This window comes from Rhinopithecus roxellana, chromosome 6 (assembly GCF_007565055.1).
Source record: "Rhinopithecus roxellana isolate Shanxi Qingling chromosome 6, ASM756505v1, whole genome shotgun sequence".
Classification (NCBI taxonomy): domain Eukaryota; kingdom Metazoa; phylum Chordata; class Mammalia; order Primates; family Cercopithecidae; genus Rhinopithecus; species Rhinopithecus roxellana.
Window position 1 is genome coordinate 58,656,294 of NC_044554.1, and position 17,894 is coordinate 58,674,187.

Consider the following 17,894-nt stretch of genomic DNA (forward strand, 5'->3'; position numbering starts at 1 on the left):
GGGTATTAGTTGTATGGCTCTGTGCTGACAGACTTGAGTTTTGAGGGGCGCTGATAGGGTCTGATTTCCTGGGGCAATGTTAATGTTGGGACTTAGGAAGACTAAGGTGCAGGTGCCTGTCCACTTAGTGGGGAGGCAGATATAGGTTGACATTACACAGAAGAAGAATATGCCTTGCTGGGTAGTCAGAACAGGGTGTGTATGTTAAAAAGGTGTGTGAGTTTGTTGTTTTCATTTTCCCATATTCCTAGAGGGCTTGCCAAGGTAAATCCAGTGAGTGTCTGGAAAGGGGTGTTGGGAGCAAACTGAGTGGCTCTCTGTGTTCTGTTTTCCCATTGGAGAAAAAAACCGTTTTGTATCTATTAGGAATCATTCAAGAGAGTGCCTGAAAGATGGGATGAGATGGGATGAAAGATTGGTGCATTCTTACAGAGTGCTGATTGGTGCATTTACTATCTGCTAGCTAGGGAGAAATGTTCTCCAAGTCCCCACTCGACCAGGAAGTTCAGCTGGCTTCACCAGTCACTGCTTTTTGTTTGTTTGTTTTTGAGACGGAGTCTTGCTCTGACTCCCAGGCTGGAGTGCAGTGGTGTGATCTCGGCTCACTGCTACCTCCATCTCCCGGGTTCAAGCAACTCTCCTCCCGAATAGCTGGGATTACAGGCACTCACCATCACTCCAGTCTAACTTTTGTATTTTTAGTAGAGACAGACTGGTCTCAAACTCCTGACCTCAGGTGATCCGCCCACCTCGGCCTTCCAAAGTGCTGGGATTACAGGCATGAGCTTCTGTGCCTGGCCACATCCTGTTTAAGAAGGCTGGTGCTAACTGCTGTGGGAAGAGCTGGAGCCTGGCCACAGTAGCTTCCCTGCCCTATCCAAACAGGTAATCGCTTCCAGGCTTTTGTGAGATTGACGATTGTGTGAAAGAATTATTACACATGGCAACCTTGTGTAAAGTTCTCTTACGTAAGAGTATCATCGGCACTTTTGTTTGTTCATGATGAGTCAAGAAATTCAAAACAGCCCAAAGTTGGAAAGTAGTGACGGAGAGAGAAAGGAAGGAAAGAAGAGTGGGGGGAGGGAGGGAAGGAATGAGGGAAGAGTAAAGAAGAGAGAAAAGATAAAGAAAAAGAAGGAGAGTAAAGGAAGGGAGGAAGGCAGGAGGGCAGGAAGGCAGAATGGCAGGCAGGCAGGAAGGAAGGAGAAAGAAAGAAAAGAAAGAAGAGAAAGAGAGCGAGAGCGAGAAAGAAAGAAAGAAAAAAGAAAGAGAAAGAAAGAAAGAAAGAAAGAAAGAAAGAAAGAAAGAAAGAAAGAAAGAAAGAAAGAAAGAAAGAAAGAAAGGAAGGAAGGAAGGAAGGAAGGAAGGAAGGAAGGAAGGAAGGAAGGAAGGAAGGAAGGAAGGAAGGAAGGAAAGAAAGAGAGAAAGAGAGAAAGAAAGAAAAGAAAGAAAGAAGAAAGAGTAAGAAAGAAGAAAGACTAAGAAAGAAGCCTGGCCAACATGATGAAACCCCATCTCTACGAAAAATACAAAAATTAGCTGGCCATGGTGGTGAGAGGTGAAGCCAGCTGGACTTCTTGGTTGGGTGGGGACTTGGAGATCTTTTCTGTCTTACGAGAGGATTGTAAAATGCACCAATCAGCACTCTGTAGCTAGGATGGTAAAATGCACCAGTCAGTGCTCTGTGGCTAGCTAGAGGTTTGTAAAATGGACCAATCAGCACTCTGTAAAATGGACCAATCAGCAGAAAGTGGTCAGGGAAAATTAAGGGAATTAAAGCTGGCCATCCCAGCCTGCAGAGGCAACCCACTTGGGTACCCTTATATGCTGTGAAAACTTTGTTCTTTTGCTCTTCAAAATAAATCTTGCTGCTGCTGACTCTTTGGATCTGTGCCATCTTTAAGAGCTGTAACACTCACTGCAAAGATGTGTGGCTCCATTCTTGAAGTTAGCGAGATCACGAACCTACCGGAAGGAACCAACTCCAGACGCAGTGGCCATGTCTGTAATCCCAGCTACTTGGGATGCTGAGACAGGAGAATTGCTTGAACCTGGGAGGGGGAGGTTGCAGTGAGCCGAGATCATGCCACTGCACTCCAGCCTGGGCAACAGAGTGAGACCCTGTCTGAAAAAGAAAGAAGGGGAGAAAGAAAGAAAGAGATTAAGCAAAGCAAAGAAGGAAGAAAAAACAAGGATTTTCTTTCCCTATGATGGTTTCCTCTGTGAAATGGAGTCTAGGGAGGAGAGGTGAGAAGCAGTGTTTCCATTTTAAAAGTAGCAATTCCAGATTCAATGCAGAGATGGTCAAATCCTGAGCTGATTAGAGTCAGCTATAACTAGTTGGTAGACGGCAATCTAGGGAACATGATACAGGCCTGTGCCGTGCTGTGACACACCATGACAGGCCAGGGCCACGTCACAGCATCAGCTTCGCCTTGCGGGTAGTGGGTTTTTGTGTTTTTTCGCGTTCTTGTTTATGAGGTGGGTTTGCTTGAAAATTGAAATGGACTTGAATCTCTAGGCTGTGGCTTATGACAGCTCATAGAAGGCCATTGGCATGATATTTTGCACCTATGAGTGAAATATCTTAAATTTCATTGATGTTTGTTAAATTATCTACTTCGACATTAATAATACATGCATGGGCCGGGCGTGGTGGCTCATGCCTGTAATCCCAGCACTTTGGGAGGCCGAGGAAGGTGGATCACTTGAGCTCAGGAGTTGGAGACCAGCCTGACCAACATGGTGAAACCCTGTCTCTGCTAAAAATCCAAAAATTACCCAGGCATGGTGGCACATACCTGTAGTCCCAGCTGCTTGGGAGGCCTGAGACTCACTTGAATCTGGGAGGGAGAGATTGCAGTGAGCCAAGATCCTGCCATGCACTCCAGCCTGGGCGACAGAGAGAGACTCTGTCTCAAAAACAGATAAATAAATACACACATACCTCATCATCTGGTGGCCACAAAGTCTCCTGGATCTGCACATGGGGCACCTTATTTTCCCAGTGTATACTGGATGACATGCAGGGCTAGTATTGTTGAAATAGTAAATCCTTAGTGACCGTCAAGCTAAATAACAGAGAGAGGGTCCCTAAAAGAAAAATATTTCTCTGGGAATAGAGCACTGCAATGGGAATACGCATGCCAGAGGAAACTATGTGTATATTTGGGGAAATAAAGGAAGACAAAAAGTTTTCAGGGAAAAAATGAGGATTATCTAATTGCTTTGAAATAATTAGCCTTGGCTACAAAGATCAATCATGAAAGTGTTAGTCTGAGGTTGGACAGGCAGTTGTTCAGCGGTCCTTGCAGAGTATGTTTTTTATTCAGTTGCAATGGCCTTTGTTCAAGGTTGTGGTTTTTGCAGTCTTTTGTGGTAATTTTGGTTTTCAGTTGTACAACCATTAGAACCCTCCTTTCATGGCCTTCCGAGCTGTATTTGTTGTTTTTTAACATTAGTGACTCCATTTTAATTCTGACCATTTTTACATGATGCACAGAAAAAAGAAATGTGTATTATTCATGATAATATTCCTTCGATAACCACTTAACTATGATTCGGTGAGGAGGGAGATCTTTTTTAGATAACTGAGATTAAGAAGGTATATCGATTAGCTGTTTTCGTGTAACAAACCAACTGGTTATAACAGCAAACATTTATTTGCTGGTGATTTGTGGGCTGGCAGTTTGGGCAGGAAGCAGCTGATAAGCCAGTCTCAGAACCACGTGCTGTCAGCTTGGTTTCCTCACCTCTGTGGGCTTCACTGAGGTGGACTGGGATGTCAGGGAAGGCAGGGACCCCTCTTCACATGTGTTTCGTTTTCCATGAGGCTAACTTGGACTTGTTCATAGGTAGCAGCATTGTAGGAGGCCTACTCTCGGAATGTGTGCAGAGTCACCTGTCACCTTCTATTGATCAAAGCAAGTCTCAAGGCCAGAACAGGGCCAAGGAGTAAGGGAATAGATTCCACCTCTTGAGAGGATTGGTTACAGGGAATTTTGGCTAATTTTTTTTTTTTTTAAGGCAGAGTCTCGCTCTGTCACCCAGGCTGGAGTGCCGTCGCACAATCTTGGCTCACTACAACCTCTGCCTCCTGGGTTCAAGGGATTCTTCTGCCTCCTGGGTTCAAGGGATTCTCCTGCCTCAGCCTCCTGAGTAGCTAGGACTACAGGTGCACACCACCACACTCAGCTAATTATTGTATTTTATTAGAGACGAGGTATCACCATGTTGGCCAGGATGGTCTCAATCTGCTGACCTTGCGATCTGCCTGCCTTGCTCTCCCAAAGAGCTGGGATTACAGGTGTGAGCCACCACACCTGGCCACATTTGAGCTGTTCTTAATGAACCCCAGAAGGCTTAATAAGAACTTTGATTAACTCCTTTCTAGCTTCATGAATTTACCAATCTATTCTTGGTTTTGCACCTTTAAGAAACTCTCATTTTTTAAATCTGATGAACATATGTTCGTAAGATGCTTTACTTTGTTAAAAATAAATACATAAAAAATTGAGAGAGAGACGTTCTTCGCCAAGAGTCGTCGGGGTTTCCTGCTTCAACAGTGCTTGGACGGAACCCGGCGCTCGTCCCCCATCCCGGCCGGCCGCCCATAGCCAGCCCTCCGTCACCTCTTCACCGTGTCCTCGGACGGCCCCAAGGCCCCCGGCCGCCGCTCCAGCGCCGCGCAGCCACCGCCGCCGCCGCCTGTCCTTAGCCTCCACCATGACGACCGCGTCCACCTCTCAGGTGCGCCAGAACTACCACCAGGACTCAGAGGCCGCCATCAACCGCCAGATCAACCTGGAGCTCTACGCTTCCTACGTTTACCTGTCCATGTCTTACTACTTTGACCGCGATGATGTGGCTTTGAAGAACTTTGCCAAATACTTTCTTCACCAATCTCATGAGGAAAGGGAACATGCCCAGAAACTGATGAAGCTGCAGAACCAACGAGGTGGCCGAATCTTCCTTCAGGATATTAAGAAACCAGACTATGACGACTGGGAGAGCGGGCTGAATGCGATGGAGTGTGCTTTACATTTGGAAAAAAATGTGAATCAGTCACTACTGGAACTGCACAAACTGGCCACTGACAAAAATGACCCCCATTTGTGTGACTTCATTGAGACACATTACCTGAATGAGCAGGTGAAAGCCATCAAAGAATTGGGTGACCACGTGACCAACTTGCGCAAGATGGGAGCACCCGAATCTGGCTTGGCAGAGTATCTCTTTGACAAGCACACCCTGGGAGACAGTGATAATGAAAGCTAAGCCTCAGGCTAATTTCCCCATAGCAATGGGGTGACTTCTCTGGTCACCAAGGCAGTGTATGCATGTTGGGGTTTCCTTTACCTTTTCTATAAGTTGTACCAAAACATCCACTTAAGTTCTTTGATTTGTACCATTCCTTCAAATAAAGAAATCTGGTACCAAAAAAAAAAAAAAAAAAAAATTGAGAGAAAATTATTTTGTAGCAGAAAAATGAATGAGGAGTGGTGTCATATTTCCTTCTCACATCCGTTTCTCTATGAAATGGATCTGTCCTGCAACATCTGCTCCTAACCCATACTGTTCGAATACATAGGGCTGTTGGCCATGGTCTGGGGATTATTTATAATCAGCCACAAGGGGTTACAGTGTAATGGCTTACAATTTGGTGGGGTGGGACCACAGACTAATTGGAGTTTTTTGTTTCAGTCCTCATAACTTATTTGAAGCAGGAGGCTTGGCTGTCCACCCTTTGTACTTAGTAGTCCACCAAACATCTGCCCAGTCACCACAGGGACTTTTCAATCTCCATACTTACACTTGCTTGATTCTTTGTGGTATGGACATAGACACTTATCAACATGGGATAGCTTCCTTTGAACCTGCTCCTCTCCACACAGATGACTGAACAGGCATCAAACAGAAGGGTTAAAAAATGACTAGCCTGAGTTACATTGATGACAAGATGAACTTCTGTAAAAAAAAAAAAAGAGAGAGAGAATAAACAAGTGATTATTAAGGGGATTACCTCGACCCAGTGGGTACAGTGGTCTATTATTACTAATAAGTATAACGACCAATTGGAGGCATTTCAGTGTAATCAATCTGAACACTTTGAAATGGTCTCAGCCCTGGATTTCTTCCTCCAAAGAGCCATTTACTTAGAACCTGCTTATTAGTTTTTTTTAAATATTAAGCAACTATCTATAACTTGTTTGGCCAGGGTGTCAATTCCTATACACCCATAAACCCGGAGAACTGCATCACACATTGCTTGGGGTCCCCAGTGGGTCCCTTGACATAATTGAGACAGACTTCCCTCATGAGAGGTTTTGACAGCATTTCCCTTTAATCTGGTAACATCCATTTCCTTTCCGCATTTTCTTTAGCTCCTATTTTTATCAACTTCTTTTTTTCAATGGAAGAGAAAACGGGGGTTGCAGTAGGAGAAGGAAGGCATGGAGTTAAATGGAAGAAATGGCAACTTGTTTTGCTATCTGATCTGCAAGATTATTTCCTCGACTTGTGAAAGAAAAGTCCTTTTGGTGCCCTGGGACATGTACAATAGCTGTCTCTTCTGGCAACTGGAGATTGTTGAGGACAGGAGCATCAGTTCTATTTGAACCAAATCTTGGCCTCTACTATTGATAAGACCCCTCTCCATCCAAATTTTTCCAAATGTGTGTGCCACCCCAAGGGCATACTTAGATAGTTTTTTCTTGGTTTTGTAAATGTCCTAAAGCTTGGCTGAGTGCAAACACTTCACACCCTTGGGAAGATCAATTATCAGGCCACCTTCCTGATTTTACTTTTTAAGCATCTTTCCGTTAATCACTAAATACCTATTATGTCTTTTTCTTTTAATCACTTGGGAGGATCCATCTATGAATAAGTGCCATCCTGTCTTGAAAGGAGTTTTTCCTAAGTCTGCTTGAACTTTGGTATGGTAATTAATTAGATTTAAGCATGTGTGCTCTCATTTTAAGTTTGGATTCCCCTTTAAAAAGCCTGCTGGATGAACTGAATTATTAGTAGTTAATATTAAATCATCGTTTTTCTCCTACCTTATTCCGTGCACAAGAATTAGCTGCTTCAAGGATCTAGAACTAGAAATACCATTTGACCCAGTCATCCCATTACTGGGTATATACACAAAGGATTTTAAGTCATGCTGCTATAAAGACACATGCACACATATGTTTATTGCAGCACTGTTCACAATAGCAAAGACTTGGAACCAACCCAAATGTCCATCAATGACAGACTGGATTAAGAAAATGTGACACATATACACCATGGAATACTATGCAGCCATAAAAAAGGATGAGTTCATGTCCTTGTAGGGACATGGATGAAGGTGGAAACCATCATTCCCAGCAAACTATTGCAAGGACAAAAAACCAAACACCATATGTTCCTACTCATAGGTGGGAACAGAACAATGAGAACACTTGGACACCGGAAGGGGAACATCACACACTGGGGCCTGTTGTGGGGTGGGAGGAGGGGAGAGGGATAGCATTAGGCAATATACCTAATGTAAATGACCAGTTAATGGGTGCAGCACACCAACATGGCACGTGTGTACATATGTAACAAACCTCCACATTGTGCACATGTACCCTAGAACTTAAAGTATAATAAAAAAGAAAAAAAATTTTAAAAAGAAAATAAATAAATAAATTTAAATTACTAAGATAAAAAAGAAAAAAGAAAAAAACAATTACCTGCTCCTCTTATTGCCACAGTCTTGCAAGGCTCTCCTTCCCGCTTTGCTGAGAATCTGGATTTTTTCCTTACAACCAGTAGGCCATGGTCTCCCTCACCCTAGGGGCATGGTAACTAGACAGTAGGATGCACCCCTCTGGGTGGGGTGACCGAAGGCCCCCATCCGAAAGGAGAGTATTGAAGCCCCAAAGTTGGGCGCCAGAACTATTAGGAGTAATGCTCAAAACCTTAAGGAAATTGAACACTTGAACAAAGGATTCTTAGCAAAGCAATTTTACTTCTGCGCCGAGGGGTGCCTCCTTGGCCAGTCGCCATGAGAGCACACATGAACAAAAGGGCACGAGAGCCTTTATTCCTGACGCAAGTACTGCCCCATACCCTTTCTCCATTGGCCAGGGTCGGGTCGTACAATCTAAACTAATCCCGGTTGGCTAAACATCTGATTTTTTAAGATAAGGTGGGCATGTAAAAAAAAGCAGAGAATAAAGGGGAAGGAGTGTCTCTAATGAGCTCAAAAGTTAGTCCTCCTTCCAAATAAGGAATGGAATGTGAGCTGCTACTGATAACGCCTGGTACTGTGGCATGCCTGGGCATCTAACAAAGGCAAAAAGGAAAAAAGGAGAAAAAGGAAAAAAGGTGGAGGGGTTACTATGAATTAGAGAATAAAAATTGATCACATTATTTGAAGAGAAACTTCATCATATCCCACACAACCATCCATCCATCCATCATTCATCCAACCCCAATACATGTATCCTTCTACCCATCCTTCCTTCTATTCAACCTTCCATTCATCCTTCCATCCATCCTTCCATGTTTCCGTCCATCCATCCATCCATGCCTCCCTCCCTCCATCCATCCATTGTTCCATACATTCCATCTATCCATTTATTCACCAGATATTATTGAGTCAGGGGAATATAATAATTAACAAAACGCAGAAATCTCTTCTCTCATAGAGCTTACATTCCAGTGGGTAGAAGCAGGGTAAGCAAGCAAACAGCAAATATATAAAATATATAACATATGGATAAACAAATGCTATGGAGAAGAAGAAAACACAGAAGGCCAAGAGGAAATATCAGAGGAGATGGGTTAATTTTAAATAGGATGATGAAGAAGGGCCTCTCTGAGAAGACAATCAATCAGCAAGGAAATTAAAAATGCAAGTCAGAGAATTATTCTAATACCTGAGGGCAGAGCATCCTGGGCAGTGAGAATAGCAAGGGCAAAACCCTGAGGCACAAGTACCTCTCCTGTGTAATTTTTCAGTAATGGTCAAGGTCCTCTTGGTCCTCACCAACTCTCCCTAACTTATCTGAGGGTTGACATTTTTGAACCAACAAAAGTGCTGGAAGGCAACACTCTAAGATTTTAAGGGTGCAAAACTTTCATGAAGTTTCTGGGAAAACGCTGACAACAAATGAGGAAAAACAAATGAATTAGGTAGAATTTAAAATTAAATATAATCAAATTCCATTGCATTTTACATCCAGAATACGTGTTTTCAAAAATCGAAAGACTTGTTAAATGAGAATAATTTGAAATAAAAGTGTCTTTTTCATTTGGTTTTCCCAGTGGATGTATAAAATAACTAATTGAGTTAAATTTGTTCCTTTTTAAATCCTTAATGCCTCTCTAGAATGTAAAAGTTCATTTCTTATTGTGGAAATTTTGAAAATTATGTAAAAGTGTAATAAAAATAAACTTGTTGCCAAACAACATAGAAAAAAACTCTGTTAATATTCAAATCTTTCTAAATAGGTTTTCCTTTTATTTCTAAGTTTTGTTTGTTTGAAGTGAAAAAGGCTTATTTTATTTGCATTTTTATTACTAGTCTGTACAATTTTTCACGTCATTTAATGGTCAATTTTTATGTACCAACTTTCTTTTGGGCATCTTAGATTTCTCTTATTGATATGAATAAGCTCTATTGATTATAAGAAAATTGCCAAATGGTTTTGTCCAAGTCTGTTTATTTCCTATTTTTTGTTTGTTTGTTTGTTTGTGTGTTTTTGTTTTGAGATGGAGTTTCACTCTGTCACCCAGGCAGGAGTGCAGTGGCACAGTTTTGGCTCACTGCAACCTTCGCCTCCTGGGTTCAAGCGTTTCTCGTGCCTCAGTCTCCTGAGTGGGAAAACAGGGGTGTGCCACCATTCCTAGATCAGTTCTGTAGTTTTGTTAGAGACCAGGTTTCGCCATCATGGCCAGGTTCCGCCATGATGACCTCAAATGATCCACCCTCCTCAACCTCCCAAAGTGCTGGGATTACAGGCGTGAGTGACGCCGCTGACATATTTTTGCATAATTGTCTGTTCACAGTTTACATTGCTATAGTCTTGCACGTTCATTAAAGCAAAAAAAAAAAATTATTTCCAACAATCTTCACTCTTCAGGGTTCTTTCAAATTTTACTGAAAAATATTTTCTACAGAAACCTCTTTCATCTGTACATTCTTAACTATAATGTACAGTTAAAATCACAATAATGCAATAAGCAGGCTCCACATTTTTTAAAATAATATTTCATATAGCAATAGTCTCATTATGTTGCCCAAGCTAGTCTCGAATTCCGGGCCTCAAGCGAACCTCCTGCCTCAGCCTCCCATACTGCTGGTATTACAGGTGTGAACCACTAGTCCCAGCTGGGTCCAAATTTGTAATCATGTAAAATGCAGAGTTGTTGCAAGGTTGTTGAAATGACTGGAGCAGCCCTGGACAGTCAGGCTTTAAGGGGTCTGACTGGGAAATCCAAATCCCTTTAGATCCCAGTTATACTTTGGCATCATCTGGCCAGCATTTGCCAGATCTCACTTCAATACAACACGGGAAGTCTAGCCCTCTGGACTACCTGGGCCCGGCAGGACAGTCACAGTGATTCCACAATCTCCATGGTAGTTGCTACCCATATTTCCAGCCCTCTCTTAGACAATGAGTGGAGAGAATACTTGAAACATAAGAGCCTTGCCTCCCTACTTCCCACGACAGGCTCCCTTCCTTTTCCACACCGACCTTACCATCTTCCTCTCTGTGGTTACTCCCCTTCCTTTCTCTTCATAAGGCAAGTTCCCTACATTATCAAAAGAGTTATTTAACACATGTCTGTAGTGTATACCTTAGATTCTCTCCCCATAATGGCAGCTTTGGTTTAGTTGTAGAGGATGGTGGCTTTATTTCTGACCAACTGGGACAAAATAGTGAAAAAATTTTAGGATGGATGCCTTGTATTTGTTACAGTTGTGACATTGAGGACCATGAGATCTGCAAGGTTCTCATTACTCGAGATATAAATCCTGAAAATATAATCAGATAACTTGCTGGTGAGGTGGTGTGTGCCTGTGATCCCATCACTTTGGAAGGCAAAGGCGGGAGGATCACTTGAGGCCAGGAGTTCAAGACCAGCCTGGGCAGCATAGCAACATCACAAGATCATGTCTCTACAAAAATTAATTAGCAGGAGGTCGTGGCCTGTGCCTGTACTCTGAGCTACTCATGGCGCTGAGGCAGGAGAATCATTTGAGCCCAGGAATTGAAGGTTGCAGTGAGCTATAATCATGCCACAGCACTCCACTCCAGCCTGGGCAACAGAGCAAGACTCGTTCTCTACAAAGACAGAGAACAGAATCACTAAGAAGTTGCTTGTTAAAACACAGCATTCCTCCACATTAGCTTTTCAAATTTACCTCTGTTTGGTTAAATTCAAGTGAAAAAAACAAACAAAAAAAAGCCACATAATAGAAACCCAATCATTTTCTCCTATAACCTAAACTTTTTATCAAGTCAGTCATAATCACAGTCACATGAAGAAGAAAATTTTCACCAAATGCTCACTAAGGAGATATCACTGGGCTCTGGGTTGAAATTGCTTCCTGTGTATCAATTGTATACATTTTATATACTTTTTTAAAATTATACTTTAAGTTCTAGAGTACATGTGCACAACCTGCAGGTTTGTTACATATGTATACATGTGCCATGTTAGTGTGCTACACCCATTAACTCATCATTTACATTAGGTATATCTCCTATTGCTATCCCTCCCTCTCCCCCCTCCCCACAATAGGACCCGGTGTGTGATGTTTCCCTTCCTGTGTCCAAGTGATCTCATTCTTCAATTCCCACCTATGTGTGAGAGCATGCGGTATTTGGTTTTCTGTTCTTTGCAATAGTTTGCTGAGAATGATGGTTTCCAGCTGCATGCTTGTCCCTACAAAGGACACAAACTCATCCTTTTTTATGGCTGCATAGTATTCCATGGTGTATATGTGCCACATTTTCTTAATCCAGTCTGTCACTGATGGACATTTGGGTTGGTTCCAAGTCTTTGCTATTGTGAACGGTGCTGCAATAAACACACGTGCGCATGTGTCTTTATAACAGCATGACTTATAATCCTTTGGGTATATACCCAGTAATAGGATGGCTGGGTCAAATGGTATTTCTAGTTCTAGATCCTTGAGGAATTGCCACACTGTTTTCCACAATGGTTGAACTAGTTTACACCAACAGGTGTAAAAGTGTTCCTATTTTTCCACATCCTCTCCAGCCCTGTTGTTTCCTGATTTTTAAATGATTGCCATTCTAACTGGTGTGAGGTGGTATCTCATTGTGGTTTTGATTTGCATTTCTCTGATGGCCAGTGATGATGAGCATTTTTTCATGTGTCTGTTGGCTGTATGAATGTCTTCTTTTGAGAAGTGTCTGTTCATATCTTTTGCCCACTTTTGGATAGGGTTGTTTGTTTTTTTCTTGTAAATTTGATTGAGGTCTTTATAGGTTCTGGATATTAGCCTTTTGTCAGATGAGTAGATTGCAAAAGTTTTCTCCCATTCTGTAGGTTGTCTGTTCACTCTGATGGTAGTTTCTTTTGCTGTGCAGAAGTTCTTTAGTTTAATTAGATCATATTTGTCAATTTTGGCTTTTGTTGCCATTGCTTTTGGTGTTTTAGACATGAAGTCCTTGCCCATGCCTATGTTCCGAATGGTATTACCTAGGTTTTCTTCTAGAGTTTTTATGGTTTTAGGTCTAACGTTTAAGTCTCTAATCCATCTTGAATTAATTTTCGTATAAGGAGTAAGGAAAAGATCCAGTTTCAGCTTTCTACTTATGGCTAGCCAATTTTCCCAGCACCATTTATTAAATAGGGAATCCTTTCCCCATTTCTTGTTTTTGTCAGGTTTGTCAAAGATCAGATGGCTGTGGATGTGTGGTATTATTTCTGAGGCCTCTGTTCTGCTCCGTTGGTCTATATCTCTGTTTTGGTACCAGTACCATGCTGTTTTGGTTACTGTAGTCTTGTAGCATAGTTTGAAGTCAGGTAGCGTGATGCCTCCAGCTTTGTTCTTTTGGCTTAGGATTGTCTTGCCAATGAAGGATCTTTTTTGGTTCCATATGAACTTTAAAGCAGTTTTTTCCAATTCTGTGAAGAAAGTCATTGGTAGCTTAATGGGGGTGGCATTGAATCTATAAATTACCTTGGGCAGTATGGCCATTTTCACAATATTCATTCTTCCTATCCATGAGCATGGTATGTTCTTCCATTTGTTTGTGTCCTCTTTGATTTCACTGAGCAGTGGTTTGTAGTTCTTCTTGAAGAAGTCCTTTACATCCCTTGTAAGTTGGATTCCTAGATATTTTATTCTCTTTGAAGCTATTGTGAATGGGAGTTCATTTGTGATTTGGCTCTCTGTTTGTCTGTTACTGGTGTATAAGAATGCTTGTGATTTTTGCACATTGATTTTGTATCCTGAGACTTTGCTGAAGTTGCTTATCAGCTTAAGGAGATTTTGGGCTGAGACAGTGGGGTTTTCTACATATACAATCATGTCATCTGCAAACAGGGACAATTTGACTTCTTCTTTTCCTAACTGAATACCCTTGATTTCTTTCTCTTGCCTGATTGCCCTAGCCAGAATTTCCAACACTATGTTGAATAGGAGTGATGAGAGAGGGCATCCCTGCCTTGTGCCAGTTTTCAAAGGGAATGCTTCCAGTTTTGCCCATTCAGCATGATATTGGCTGTGGGTTTGTTATAAATAGCTCTTATTATTTTGAGATATGTTCCATCAATACTGAATTTATTGAGAGTTTTTAGCATGAAGGGCTGTTGAATTTTGTCAAAGGCCTTTTCTGCATCTATTGAGATAATCATGTGGTTTTTGTCTTTGGTTCTCTTTATATGCTGGATTACATTAATTGATTTGCATATGTTGAACCACTATTGCATCCCAGGGATGAAGCCCACCTGACCATGGTGGATAAGCTTTTTGATGTGCTGTTGGATTCGGTTTGCCAGTATTTTATTGAGGATTTTTGCATCGATGTTCATCAGGGATATTGGTCTAAAATTCTCTTTTTTTGTTGTATCTCTGTCAGGCTTTGGTATCAGGATGATGTTGGCCTCGTAAAATGAGTTAGGGTGGATTCCCTCTTTATCTATTGACTGGAATAGTTTCAGAAGGAATGTTACCAGCTACTCCTTGTACCTCTGGTAGAATTGGCTGTGAAACCGTCTGGTCCTGGACTTTTTTTGGTTGGTAGGCTATTAATTATTGCCTCAATTTCAGAGCCTGCTATTGGTCTATTCAGGGATTCAGCTTCTTCCTGGTTTAGTCTTGGGAGAGTGTAAGTGTCCAGGAAATTATCCATTTCTTCTAGATTTTCTAGTTGATTTGCGTAGAGGTGATTATAGTATTCTCTGATGGTAGTTTGTGTTTCTGTGGGGTCGGTGGTGATATCCCCTTTATCACTTTTTATTGTGTCTATTTGATTCTTCTCTCTTTTCTTCTTTATTAATCTTGCTAGTGGTCTATCGATTTTGTTGACCTTTTCAAAAAACCAGCTCCTGGATTCATTGATTTTTTTGAGGGTTTTTTGGTGTCTCTATCTCCTTCAGTTCTGCTCTGATCTTAGTTATTTCTTGCCTTCTGCTAGCTTTTGAATGTGTTTGCTCTTGCTTCTCTAGTTCTTTTAATTGTGATGCTAGGGTGTCAGTTTTAGATCTTTCCTGCTTTCTCTTGTGGGCATTTAGTGCTATAAATTTCCCTCTACACACTGCTTTAAATGTGTCCCAGAGATTCTGGTATGTTGTATCTTTGTTCTCATTGGTTTCAAAGAACATCTTTATTTCTGCCTTCATTTCGTTATGTACCCAGTAGTCATTCAGGAGCAGGTTGTTCAGTTTCCATGTAGTTGAGTGGTTTTGATTGAGTTTCTTCGTCCTGAGTTCTAGTTTGATTTCACTGTGTTCTGAGAGACAGTTTGTTATAATTTCTGTTGTTTTACATTTGCTGAGGAGTGCTTTACTTCCAACTGTGTGGTCAATTTTGGAATAAGTGCTATGTGGTGCTGATAAGAATGTATATTCTGTTGATTTGGGGTGGAGAGTTCTATAGATGTCTATTAGGTTCGCTTGGTGCAGAGTTGAGTTCAATCCTGGATATCCTTGTTAACTTTCTGTCTCGTTGATCTGTCTAATGTTGACAGTGGGGTGCTGAAGTCTCCCATCATTACTGTATGGGAGTCTAAGTCTCTTTGTAAGTCTCTAAGGACTTGCTTTATGAATCTGGTGCTCCTGTATTGGGTGCATATATATTTAGGATAGTTAGCTCTTCCTGTTGAATTGATCCCTTTACCATTATGTAATGGCCTTCTTTGTCTCTTTTGATCTTCGATGGTTTAAAATCTGTTTTTTCAGAGACTAGGATTGCAACCCCAGCTTTTTTGTTTTTTGTTTGTTTTCCATTTACTTGGTAGATCTTCCTCCATCCGTTTATTTTGAGCCAGTTGTGTCTCTGCATGTGAGATGGGTCTCCTGAATACAGCAAACTGATGGGTCTTGACTCTTCATCCAATTTGCCAGTCTGTGTCTTTTAATTGGATGATTTAGTCCATTTACATTTAAGATTAATATTATTATGTGTGAACTTGATACTGTCATTATGATATTAGCTGGTTATTTTGCTCACTAGTTGATGCAGTTTCTTCCTAGCATTGATGGACTTTACATTTTGACATGTTTTTGCAATGGCTGGTACCTATTGTTCCTTTCCATGTTTAGTGCTTCCTTCAGGATCTCTTGTAGGGCAGGCCTGGTAGTGACAGAATCTCTAAGCATTTGCTTGACTGTAAAGGATTTTATTTCTGCTTCACTTATGAAACTTAGTTTGGCTGGATATGAAATTCTGAATTGAAAATTCTTTTCTTTAAGAGTGTTGAATATTGGCCCCCACTCTCTTCTGGCTTGGAGAATTTCTGCTGAGAGATCTGCTGTTAGTCTGATGGGCTTCCCTTTGTGGGTAACCCGACCTTTCTCTCTGGCTGCCCTTAATATTTATTCCTTCATTTCAACTTTGGTGAATCTGACAATTATGTGTCTTGGAGTTTCTCTTCTCGAGGAGTATCTTTGTGACTTTCTCTGTATTTCCTGAATTCAAATGTTGGCCTGCCTTACTAGGTTGGGGAAGTTCTCCTGGATGATATCCTGCAGAGTGTTTTCCAACTTGGTTCCATTTTCCCTGTCACTTTCAGGCACACCAATCAGATGTAGATTTGGTCTTTTCACATAATCCCATATTTCTTGGAGGCTTTGTTCATTTCTTTTTACTCTTTTTACTCTACACTTCTCTTCTCAGTTCATTTCATTCATTTGATCTTCAATCGCTGATACTCTTTCTTCCAGATGATCGAGTCGGTTACTGAAGCTTGCGCATTTGTCACATAGTTCTCATGTTATGAATTTCATCTCTATCAGTTCTTTTAAGGACTTCTCTACATTGGTTGTTCTAGTTAGCCATTCACCAAATCTTTTTTCAAGGTTTTTAGTTTCTTTGCACTGGTTATGTAGTTCCTCCTTTAGCTCTGAGAAGTTTGATCGACTGAAGCCTTCTTCTCTCAACTCATCAAAGTCATTCTCCATCCAGCTTTGTTCCGTTGCTGGCAATGAGCTGCATTCCTTTGGAGGGGGAGATGCACTCTGATTTTTTGAAATTCCTGCTTTTCTGCACTGCTTTTTCCCCCATCTTTGTGGTTTTATCTGCCTTTGGTCTTTGATAATGGTGACATACTGATGGGGTTTTGGTGTGGGTGTCCTTTCTGTTTGTTAGTTTTCCTTCTAACAGTCAGGACCCTCAGCTGTAGGTCTGTTGGAGTTTGCTTGGGTTCCACTCCAGACCCTGTTTGTCTGGGTATCAGCAGCGGAGGCTGCAGAAGATAGAATATTGCTGAACAGTGAGTGTTGCTGTTGGATTCTTGCTCTGGAAGCTTCGTCTCAGGGGTGTACCCCACCCTGTGAGGTGTGAGGCGTTGGTCTGCACCTAGTGGGGGATGTCTCCCAATTAGGCTACTCAGGGGTCAGGGACTCACATGAGCAGGCTGTCTGTTCTCAGATCTCAACCTCCATGCTGGAAGATCCACTGCTCTCTTCAAAGCTATCAGACAGGGGCATTTACCTCTGCCGAGGTTTCTGCTGCTTTTTGTTTAGCTATGACCTGTCCCCAGAGGAGGAGTCTACAGAAGCAGGCTAGCCTCCTTGAGCTGTGGTGGACTCCACCCAATTCGAGCTTCCTGGTGGCTTTGTTTACCTACTTAAGCCTCAGCAATGGCGGGTGCCCCTCCCCAAGCCTTGCTGCCGTCTTGCAGTTAGATCTGACTGCTGTGCTAGCAACGAGGGAGGTTCCGTGGGAGTGGGATCCTCTGGGCCAGAGGTGGGATGTAATCTCCTGGTGTGCCGTTTGCTAAGACCCTTGGTAAAGCACAGTATTAGGGTGGGAGTTACCCGATTTTCCAGGTGTTTTGTGTCTCAATTTCCTTTGGCTAGGAAAAGGAATTCACTTCCCCTTTGCGCTTCCCAGGTGAGGTGATGCCTCGCCCTGCTTCAGCTGTTGCTGGTCGGGCTGCACCCACACACCAGAACCAACTGTCCGACACAACCCAGTGATATGAACCCAGTACCTCAGTTGAAAATGCAGAATCACCTGTATTCTGTGTCACTCATGCTGGGAGCTGGAGGCTGGAGCTGTTCCTATTCAGCCATCATGGGTGTGCCTCCATATACATTTTAAAAGCATCCCATCTATGACATTGTGTATGGATGTGAACATATATACTAAAAATACAAAAATGTGGATGGGAAGTATACCAGGCAAAGGTCTAGCCAGGAGAAAAGAAACTGTG

General features: G+C 42.0%; 1 protein-coding gene and 1 pseudogene across 2 annotated transcripts in view; one reads left to right on the top strand and one right to left on the bottom strand.

Moving 5' to 3' along the window:
- The window catches only part of LOC104657859 (aldo-keto reductase family 1 member B10-like), a 47,905-nt gene that overhangs the window by 14,838 nt on the left and 15,173 nt on the right, over window positions 1-17,894 (bottom strand). The gene's annotated exons all lie outside the window — the stretch shown is intronic.
- LOC104657871 lies at window positions 4,511-5,458 on the top strand (annotated as a pseudogene). Its single transcript, XR_004057996.1, has one exon. The product of XR_004057996.1 is annotated as a ferritin heavy chain pseudogene (transcript).